Source organism: Pan paniscus, chromosome 16 (assembly GCF_029289425.2).
Source record: "Pan paniscus chromosome 16, NHGRI_mPanPan1-v2.0_pri, whole genome shotgun sequence".
Lineage (NCBI taxonomy): Eukaryota > Metazoa > Chordata > Mammalia > Primates > Hominidae > Pan > Pan paniscus.
In genome coordinates, this window is record NC_073265.2 from 80595241 (window position 1) to 80606577 (window position 11337).

An 11337-nucleotide genomic window follows, 5' to 3' on the forward strand; every position below is an offset into this window, starting at 1 on the left:
AGCTGCTTTACTCCACGGGGTACCACTGAATGCTCCGGTGGTTCCTGACTTCACATTTTAAAAATTATTTTTATTTATTTATTTTTTTTGAGATGGGGTCTGTTGCCCAGGCTGGAGTGCAGTGGTGTGATCTCAGCTCACTGCAATTTCTGCCTCCGGGTTCAAGTGATTCTCCTGCCTCAGCCTCCTGAGTAGCTGGGATTACAGGTGCACGCCACCACGCCCAGCTAATTTTGTATTTTTAGTAGAGATGCGGTTTCGCCATGTTGGCCAGGCTGGTCTTGAGCTCCTGACCTCAAGTGATCCTCCTGTCTCGGCCTCCCAAAGTGCTGGGATTACAGGTGTGAGCCACCTCGCCCGGCCCTGAGTTCACTTTTTTTGAAGACTCCACATATGAGTGAGATCATGGGTTATTTGTCTATGTGTGCCTGGCTTATTTCACTTAACATCGTGTCCTCCAGGTTCATCCATGTGGTTCCAAATGACAGGATTTTGTTCTTTTTATGGCTGAATAGTACTTCATTGCCTATAAGAAATGATCCATGCATAAGGGGATGGATGTGCTACCTCCCTGATTTGATCATTACGAAGCATATCTGTGTTGAAACATCAAATTGTACCCTATGTACAATTTGTACATACAATATGTACAGTGACAATGTGTCCCTTTTAAAAAACTGGCTCGCCGTAGAGACCAGTAAAGGCTTTCGCAGCTCCAAGGGAGATCACAGACTGTGGAGCAGGCTGGGGGCTCCAGGGCCTGGGCCCCTGGCACTCACCATTGTACTTTCCAGGCACAACCCTCCCTCTCTTTAAGGTCAGGCATTCCCCCTCCCCTTCCTGAAGGTCCTGCTTCAAGCCTGCCTCCTCCTTCCTCACCCAAACCACTCGCTGTGTTTTCACCCCTTATCAGAAAATTGCTTAGGCCATGAAGCTCTGTATACATTTACCAGCTTTCTGAAAAGGCTTTCATATCAGGCAGTTTCCCACGGGGTTGGAGTCTCAACGCATTGAAGTGGTAAATTATGCTGGGTGCAGTGGTTCATGCCTGTAATCCCAGCACTTTGGGAGGCCGAGGTCAGGAGTTCGAGACCAGCCTGGCCAACATGGTGAAACTGCATCTCTACGAAAAATACAAAAATTAGCCAGGCATGGTGCGCACCTGTAATCCCAGCTACTCGGGAGGCTGAGGCAGGAGAATTGCTTGAACTGAGGAGGTGGAGGTTGCACTGAGCCGAGATCATGCCACCGCACTGCAGCCTGGGTGACAGAGCAAGGCTTCTTCTCAAAAAAAAAAAAAAAAAAAAAAAAGAAAAGGAAAAAATTAAAAAGAAATGGTAAATTATGTTTTCTTTACTCCCTTTACTGAACTCCTTGTAGGGCCTAGCACTGTATTCTGCACACTTGAGTCCATCGTCCAGCAGATGCTGGTCCTTCATCTGGTCTGGGGCTCTGAGCGCTCGCCCCACGGTGCTGACCTGGCGGTGCTCACCGGGGTGGGAGGGAGTTGGTGCTACTCTCCTTGGAGTGCTCTTGTAGGTGTGTGTTAGATCCGTGGTCTGAGGCATGTTAGGAGCCTAGAATAATTTCCCAAGGGGAAGAACTGAAAGTCCCCACAAGAGAACAGAGCTTGCCCATCTACTGAAGAACAGTCCTCCAGGGTCCTCTCCTGATCCTGCTCAGCTGTGAACTCCCTCCTCGCCCACCCCTCCTGTTCCTCTTCCTCCTCCTCCTCCTCAGCTCTCAAGGTTTAACCATCAGGTTAAACATAGTCCCCACAGGGTGAACCCAAATGAACACCCAGCGCTGTCAGGCACGGACTATTGCATGGATAGGCTCACGGCAACCCTTCAACCTACACATAGGGCAGCCTTATCCCAAGCATGCGCATTGTAAACGCACACTTCCCAGGGGCGGACAGGGAGCCTGGGTTCCCGGCTCAGCTTAGCTGGTGATCAAGGTATAACCTTAGTCCCTCCTCTCTCCAGGCCTCGGTTTTCTGGCTGTATAATGAGAGCACTGGACTTAATGAACATGGGTTTCCTTTCAGCTGGCGTGTCCATGTTCACACAGTTGTTCTTGGTGTCACTCAAGCAGCTGCTCCTGCCTCCCCAGCCCCACCCACACACATGCCCATAACCACATACATGTGGTTAGAGTGGGAATGAGGAGGTGTGGGAGGGCAGCCCCTTCAGAAACTGCTGGCCCTGCTGGTGTTGCCATCCAGAGGCCCTGGACACAAAGCCCTCCATGGACCCCCTTAGGCTTGCCTGGCAACAGACGGGGGCCTGTTGCCCAGACACATGCTTCTGCCTGGTGCCCAGACACATGCTTCTGCCTGGTGCCCCTCAGCTGACCGCAGGGAAGCTTTGGAAATACCCCACAGAAAGGAAGCCACTAGATCCCATTCTCCTCAAGTCTATCTGGGGAGAGGGGAACGCAGAGTGAGAGGGCTCATTTTCTGGCTACATTAGCTGTTAGCCGTTAGCTCCGGAGGTCTGGGCCGTGAAGTCCTGGGCAGCGCAGGGAGCGGCAGGTGAGCATCTGCTTCACCCCAGAGGCTGCTCCTGGCTTTGCCAGACCTGACCTCAGAGGATTTGGTCACATGGGGGTGTTGTATCCCTGAGACTCACAGAGACACGCAAAACACCAAGTGGGGGGTGGGGGTGAGGCCTACAGAGGGGAAGGAACTTGCTGAGGCCTCCACAGTGAAGAGGGCACCTCCAGCGCCTGGCCTCCAGAAGGTCCTCAGGCCTGAGTTCCCCTGTAGCACCAACACAAGGCAGTGCTGGGCCACTACCCCCTGCCCTTCCCCCCTTCCCTAAGATGCGGCTAATAGGTCAACTGTCCTGGTCCAGGGATATTTTTAGCCAGCAACATTTTGCTCTGAAGGTGGCTTTCCTGTGGCTGCAGTAACAAATTGAAACAACCGGTTGGCTTAAAATGCCAGAAATTTGCTCACAGTTCTAGAGGCCAGAAGTCTGACATCAAGGTGCTGGTAGGGCCACGTTTCCTTGAAATGCTCTATGGCAGAATCCCTCCTTGCCTCTTCCAGTTCGTGCAGGCCTCAGACATTTCTTGGCTCACAGCTGCATCACTCCCGCCTCTGCCTCTGTCTTCAGGGGTCTTTTTTTCTGTCTCCTATAAAGACACTTACTAGATTCAGGCCCCACTCAGATGATCTCATCTTGAGATCCTTGATTACATCTACAATAATGGCAGATTCACAGGGTATCGGGGTTAGGAAATGGACATATCTTTTTGGGGGCAACCGTTCAACTCATAACATATACCACTGCATTACCCCATGCCCCTACATTGTCAGCCATACTCTGTTGTTTGTTCCTGCTTTGTGGTAACAATAACAGCAACAGCAATACTAACAGATAACATTAATTGAGTGCTTACTATGTGCCAGGCACCATGATAAGCCCTTAACATATTAACTCATTTAATTGTCACCACAACCATGTGAGGTGGTTACTATTCTCTCCAAACTACAGTTGAGGAGATGAGAGTCAGAGAGGAACATGTTGATCACAGGTGAATACAGAACCAACTCCTGGGATCCCAGAGTTCAGAGTGGACAGAGACAAAGGTAAGAGACAGGGGACCTGCCCCTGGGTTTGGAGAGCAGGAGGACCAAGGAAGATGGTGGAGGAACTCAAGCCAGCACCACTCCACCCCTTTCAGCTGTGTCACCCCAGGCTGGAGCCATGCGTCACACACCATGAGGACACTGGGGCTACAACTGACACATGTTCCTGCCACGTGCTGCTAAGAATCTTGGGAGAGAGAGATGGAAACCAAACATTTGCATAAATTAATGTAAAATTGCAAATGGAATGCAGAGCACAAGGTTGTCTGTAAAAACTCAGGCCAAGGAAGAGCTTCCTGAGACAGAAACGTCCAAGCTCAGAAGTAACCAGGCAGGAGAGGAAGGGAGGAGCGTTTTGGGCAAAGACTTTGCATCTGCAAAGACTGTGTGGCCAGAGGAGGCATGAAGAGTTTGAGGAGTTGAAAGAAGGCCTGAGTGGCTGCAACTCAAAAGAGGCTTCCTAGGTGGTGAGGAGGTGAGTGGTGGAGCCAACCATGTCAGGCTCTGAGTGTCCAAGAGTGGTAAGAAGCCAGATTTTAGAGGAAAAAACAGGTCCCTGGGGAGACAGAAAATGCTTTCTATTCCTCCTGGACACAAAGAAACAAAGCACAAGTTACATCCTTAGCAGGTGCCCACTTCTCTGGTCCTGGATGGGACACACTGCTCCACTGCAAAGAGCTCAATCTGGCCCTGCCTGTGCAGCACAATGGGGCAAAGCAAGGCTTAAGCCCGGGAAAGGCTGGGATGAGCTCCTTAGGCTAAATCACAGGTGCTTTGTTTGTTTGTTTGTTTGTTTGTTTTTTTAGCCATTCTTTTTATTATTATTATTATACTTTAAGTTCTAGGGTACATGTGCACAACGTGCAGGTTTGTTACATATGTATACATGTGCCATGTTGGTGTGCTTCATCCATTAACTCATCATTTACATTAGGTATATCTCCTAATGCTATCCCTCCCTGCCCTCCCCACCCCACAACAGGCCCTGGTATGTGATGTTCCCCTTCCTGTGTCCAGGTGTTCTCATTGTTCAATTCCCACCTATGAGTGACAACATGTGGTGTTTGGTTTTTTTGTCCTTGCAATAGTTTGCTGAGAATGATGGTTTCCAGCTTCATCCATGTCCCTACAAAGGACATGAAGTCATCCTTTTTTATGGCTGCATAGTATTCCATGCTGTATATGTGCCACATTTTCTTAATCCAGTCTATCATTGATGGACATTTGGGTTGGTTCCAAGTCTTTGCTATTGTGAATAGTGCTGCAATAAACATACGTATGCATGTGTCTTTATAGCAGCATGATTTATAATCCTTTGGGTACATACCCAGTAATGGGATGGCTGGGTCAAATGGTATTTCTAGTTCTAGATCCTTGAGGAATCACCACACTGGAAACTACTTCAAATTTCATATGGAACCAAAAAAGAGCCCGCATCGCCAAGTCAATCCTAAGCTAAAAAAACAAAGCTGGAGGCATCACGCTACCTGACTTCAAACTATACTACAAGGCTACAGTAACCAAAACAGCATGGTACTGGTACCAAAACAGAGATATAGACCAATGGAACAGAACAGAGGCCTCAGAAATAATCTATAACCATCTACAGTCTACACACATCTACAACCACCTGATCTTTGACAAACCTGACAAAAACAAGAAATGGGGAAAGGATTCCCTGTTTAATAAATGGTGCTGGGAAAACTGGCTAGCCATATGGAGAAAGCTGAAATTGGATCCCTTCTTTACACCTTATACAAAAATTAATTCAAGATGGATTAAAGACTTAAATGTTAGACCTAAAACCATAAAAACCCTAGAAGAAAACCTAGGCAATACCATTCAGGACATAGGCATGGGCAAGGGCTTCATGTCTAAAATGCCAAAAGCGATGGTAACAAAAGCCAAAATTGACAAATGGGATCTAATTAAACGAAAGAGCTTCTGCACAGCAAAAGAAACTACCATCAGTGTGAACAGGCAACCTACAGAATGGGAGAAAAATTTTGCAATCTACTCATCTGACAAAGGGCTAATATCCAGAATCTACAAAGAACTCAAACAAATTTACAAGAAAACAACAAACAACCTCATCAACAAGTGGGCGAAGGATATGAACAGACACTTCTCAAAAGAAGACATATATGCAGCCAACAGACACATGAAAAAATGTTCATCATCACTGGCCATCAGAGAGGTGCTTTGTTTTTTAACACTTGCCTGAAGGACTTAGGTGACTGATGGGTGAGCAAGAGGAAAGTTGTTTGGATTCATGGGTGAACATTTAGGCAATTTCCATATTCCATGTATGAGTGCCACTGCAATGCATATTGATGCATTCATTTTACACATTGGATTATTTCTTCAGGATCCATTTCTAGAAATAAAATTTCTGGTGCAAACACATGGGACATTTTTAGGGCTGTAGCCCTACAGAACAGTTGTTCCAATTTACAGCCCCAGCAGTGGATGAGTGTCTGTTTACTTAAACTCTCCCCTGTCCAGCTGTCATTATTACTGTATCTTTCTGATCTCTGCCGATTCAGCGGGCAAAAAGAGGTATCTTGTGGTTTTAGTTGCATTTCTTATTCTTCTCCTCCTCCCTCCTCCCCCTTCTCCTTCCTCCTCCTCCTCCTTCCTCCTCCTCCTTCTTCCTCCTCCTGTGGTTTTAGTTGGATTTCCTTCCCCTCCTTCCTCCCTACTCCTCCTTCTTCCTCATGTGGTTTTAATTGCATTTCCTCCTGTTGCATTTTCTCCTTCTCCTCTTCCTTCCCCCCTCCCCTTCTCCCCTCCCCTTCTCCCCCCACTTCTCCCCCCCTTACCCTCCTCCTCCTCCCCTTATTGTTTTAGTTGCATCTCCTCCTCTTCCTCCCCCTCCTTTTTCCTCCTCCTCCTCATCTTCCTTCTTCTCCTCCTCCTCCTCCTTCTCCTCCTCCTCCTCCTCTTTTCCCTCTTCTTCTTCTTCTTCCTCTTCTTCTTCTTCTTCCTCTTCTTCTTCCTCTTCTTATTCTCTTTCTTTTTAAGACAGGGTCTCGCTCTGTCACCCAGGCTGGAGTACAGTGGCGCAATCTCGGCTCACTGTAGCCTGGACTCAAGCCATCCTCCTTCCTCAGCCTCTGGAGTAGCTGGGACTAGAGGTGTGCAACACCAAGCCCAGCTAATTAATTTTTTTTGGAGGGCTGGGCACAGTGGCTTACACCTGTAATCCCAACACTTTGGGAGGCCAAGGGGGCGGTGGGTGGCTTGCTTGATTCCAGGAGTTCAAGACCAGCATGGGCAATATGGCAAAACCCCATTTCTACTAAAAATACAAAAATTAGCTTTGCATGATGGCATGCATCTGTAGTCCCAGATATTTGGGAGGCTGAGGCAGGAGGATCACTTGAGCCTGGGAGGCAAAGGTTGCAGTGAGCCGTGATTGTGCCACCGCACTCCAGCCTGGGCAACAGAGTGAGACTGTCTCAAAAAAAATTTTTTTTTTTTTTTGTAGATATGGGGTTTTGCTTCGCTGCCCAAGCTGGTGTTAGACTCCTGGCTTTAAGTGATTCTCCCACCTTGGCCTCCCAAAGTGCTAAGATTACAGGCATGAGCCACTGCAGCTGGCCACATTTCTTTTATTGCTCTCATGGTTATGAATGGTTTCATATATTTACTGGTCATTTCTACTTATTTTTAAGTTACATATCCATGCCCTGTTCCCATGCCTGTTGGGAATATGTCTTTTTCCTATTGATTTGTACTGATATTAACCCTCTGTCTGACATACATTGAATGCTCCTGATTTATCATTTCCTTATGAATTTTGTTTCTGAGATTTTTGTGTCATAAACAAATCTTTTTGTGATTGCGTTTCCAATCTTTCCTTTAGGGTTTCTGATTTCCATGTTAAACTTAGGATAGCCTCCTAAGTTTCAATCCTTAGGATTGACATTATACAAATGTTTTCCCTACTTCATTCTCTTATCTTTTTGGTATCCCTTTTCACTTTTTTTTTTTTTTTTTTTTTTAGAAGGAGTTTCACTCTTGTTGGTCAGGCTGGAGTGCAGTGGCGCAATCATGGCTCACTGCAGCCTCGACTTTCTGGGCTCAGATAATTCTCCCGCCTCAGCTTCCTGAGTAGCTGGGACCCCACAGGTGTGCGCCACCATGTCCAGCCAGTATTTTAAAATTATTTTTGTAGAGATGGGATCTCCCTGTGTTGCCCAGGCTGGTCTTGAACTCCTGATGTCAGGCAATCCTCCTGCTTTGGCCTTCCAAAGTGCTGAGGTTACAGGTGTGAGCCACTGCGCCTGGTCACAACTTGACTCAAGAACACATGGTTGACAACATCTTGATGAAAAAGAATATGGCTGGCCAGCATGGTGGCTCACACCTGTAATCCCAGCACTTTGGGAGGCTGAGGCCAGTGGATCACCTGAGGTCAGGAGTTCAAGACCAGCCTGGCCAATGTAGTGAAACCCCCATCTCTACTAAAAATACAAAAATTATCCGGGCGTGGTGGCGGGCACCTGTAGTCTCAGCTACTTGGGAGGTTGAGTCAGGAGAATCGCTTAAACCCAGGAGGTGGAGGTTGCAGTGAGCTGAGATTGCGCCACTGCACTCCAGCCTGGGTGACAAAGTGAGACTCTGTCTCAAAAAAAAAAAAAGGGATATGGCTGATACACACAGAATGATCTACTCTCCTAAGATCTTGTACCCCAAGAATTTTATGACTTCTTGGATGGTATCGATTGTGTTTTATGATGTATTTATTCATTTACTCGATAAGTTTTGATCGAGTGCTGCTCTGTACCAAGATGTGTGTCAAGAAATGGGGATACACTGTTGTGCAAGAGGAAGTCCTCATTTGCCAGGAGCTTACAGTAGACAGGGGAGGACACACAAACCCATTATGAAGAAATACGGTAAATGCGAGGGGAATGGAAGCAGAGGGTGCTCTGGAGTACCCAGGAGAGTTATGCCGCCCAGCCTTGTACTGTCAGGGATAGTTTCCCAAAAGAAAGGACATCGAACCTGAGAGCTGAAGAATAAATACTAGTTAGCCAAGTTAAGGAAGATGGGTAGGTGGGAGGGAGTAAGTTTAAGTTTTAAGGCATTCTAGGTAGAGAGAAAAGCAATTTGGGCAAATCCAGTAGGGGATAAAAATCATTTGGGAAACTGAAAGTCAGTCTCTTGAGTTGATTGCAGGAGGAGAGGGTCAGAAAAGTTAGAAGAAGAAAAACAGGGATCGGATCACAAAAAGCCTTGTAAGTAAGATTAAGGGTAGGGTTATTATTATGAGGTCAATACAAAGCCATTAGATCTTTTGAGTAGGTGGTATGCAGTGTAATTGCATTTGCATTTTTAAAAGATTACCTTGTCTATATGGTAAGAATAAACTGGAGGTGGATAACAGCAGAGGCAGCTCCCTTAGGAGGTTGTTGCTGTGGCCCAGGCCAGAGATGATGAGTTGGACTTGAGACTGGGGCTGGAGAGAAGCGGGCAGTGTAGAACATATGGCTAAAGCAGGCAACCTGAAAACATCCTGGAAATTATTGTCGTTATAGGACGGCCCGGCAAAATGCAAATTGTTCTGTCCTCGTTTGATCTCAGCTGGACTGTGAACTCGGGGGACAGGGACTATTTTGTATTCATCCCTGTTTCCAGCACTACGGAAGTGCTCAGGAAATGAAAGTTCTTCCTAAGTGAGTCTCAGTGACATGGTGTTTTGATTGAGTGGTAACCCTCACGCCTTTGCTGACCCACCTTTATTAGGGAAGTTCGGTAGTGATGGTTAAGTCGATATGTAGTGCTACTGCAGCAGGGACATTGAGGTGCAGAAGCTTTACCCAGTTCACAGTGCACACTCAAACACCCAGGCTGGTTTTTCCTGACTCAGTTCTCTTCTGCCATCTGCTGGGACAGCCTTTCATAGCACATCAAAGCAAGATCACCAAGGAAGACAAGTCTAAAAACTACGGGAGCCACAGTGGACAATGCCTTAGATAAGCTTATAACTTAGTTGGAGAAGCAAGTGTCACATCCATACCACTGTCCATTTGAAGCTAATCTTCAGTCTTTATTTCCCAAAGACAAAATGTCTTTTTTCTTTTTTTTTTTTGAGATAAGTTCTGGCTCTGTCACCCAGGCTCCAGGCTGGAGTGTAGTGGCACAAACACGGCTCAGTGTAGCCTTGGCCTCCTGGGCTCAAGAGAGCCTCCCACCTCAGCTCCCCAAAGTGTTGAGATTACAGGCGCGAGCCACTATTCCTGGCCTATGCAGACTACCTTAAATATCTGTATTCTCCTATCAACCTTATGATAGCCATAGATTGTAACAATTTCTAAGCAAGAAAACAGAAACACAGAGATTTAAATAAAAAGCCAACTTTGAACAATAAGTAAGTGGCCGAGCCAGGACTGAAGCTCCCTTGACTCTTAGTTCCACACTTTTCTCACAACATCTTAACATCTGAAACACAACAAGAGACAGTTCCAACAGGCGGAGACTGGCTGCTGATCCGCAGCAGGGACAGGGTGGGCCTGGTGTGAAGGCTGACAAGGCCAGTGGCTCCCTGATGTACAGAGATGCAGAATGTTGGCATGGGGTGGGGTGGGGTGTAGGAGAGGAACAGAAACAATTCTCCACATTCCATGTTCCCCAAAGATGTGTCAAGGGGATGTTTCTGAGGGATTTTTTTTTAAGTATATGAAAACTAATAGAACTTGAACCTTTGGTGGATGTTGTCAAACAAAATAGACCCTACTATTTTTGTTAATGAGTCTGGTTAAGACTAAGAAACTATTGCACCATCCTTTTCTCTTTCTACCTCTCTCTCTCTCTCTTTTTTTTTTCTTTTTTTTTTTGAGACAGCGTCTCACTCTGTCACCCAGGCTGGAGTGCAGTGGTGAGATCACAGCTCTGGCTGATTATTTTTTATTTTTGTAGAGACGAGGTCTCACTATGTTGCCCAAGGAATCCTCCTGCCTTGGCCTCCCAAAGCACTGGGATTACAGGTGTGAGCCACCGCACCTAGCCAATTTTTCTCATTTAAACTTAAGTTATTTTGATATGAATACCCAAATATAGTCTTGGTGTTAAAAAATCAAACATTCAGGTAATGCTAAACTTTTCCTTTACTACAAGTTCCAAGCCTTTTCTCAATGAAAACCGCAGTCAGGAGTATGCTTCCAGATCTTCTAGGAAATATGAGTGTTCCTATGGGAGCATAGAGTCTTGTTTAGTGTTTTATCTCCCTTACATGAATGGGATCTTGCTATACTGTCCTGCCTCTCCCTCTGAGCGGCCCACACTCCCCTGACTCAGTGGGAGGTACGCTTTGACTTGTCCAGGGCCACTCCTGGGAAGCTCCACGTTATCCCCTGAGAACAGACGTCCTCGGTGCCCTCCTGCTCCCATGCCATGCCCCCCAGCTGCCAGGTCCCCACAGCTCTGGCCCAGCTTCTTCATAGCTTGCTTCTACCCGCCCCCGCCGCTTTTTTAAATATTGTGGCAGGATAAATATAACATAAAATTTGCCATTTTAACTATTTTAAAGTGTACAGTTCAGTAGTATTAAGTACATTGACATTGTTGTGCTACCATTACCATTGTTCATCTCTGGAACTTTTTCATCTTCCTCAACTGAAACTCCATTCCCATTAAACGATAACTCCCCGTTCCCCTCTCCAGGCCTCTGGAAACCACCTTCTACTTTCTGTCTTATGAATTCGACTACTCTAGGTGCTTCATGTAAGTAA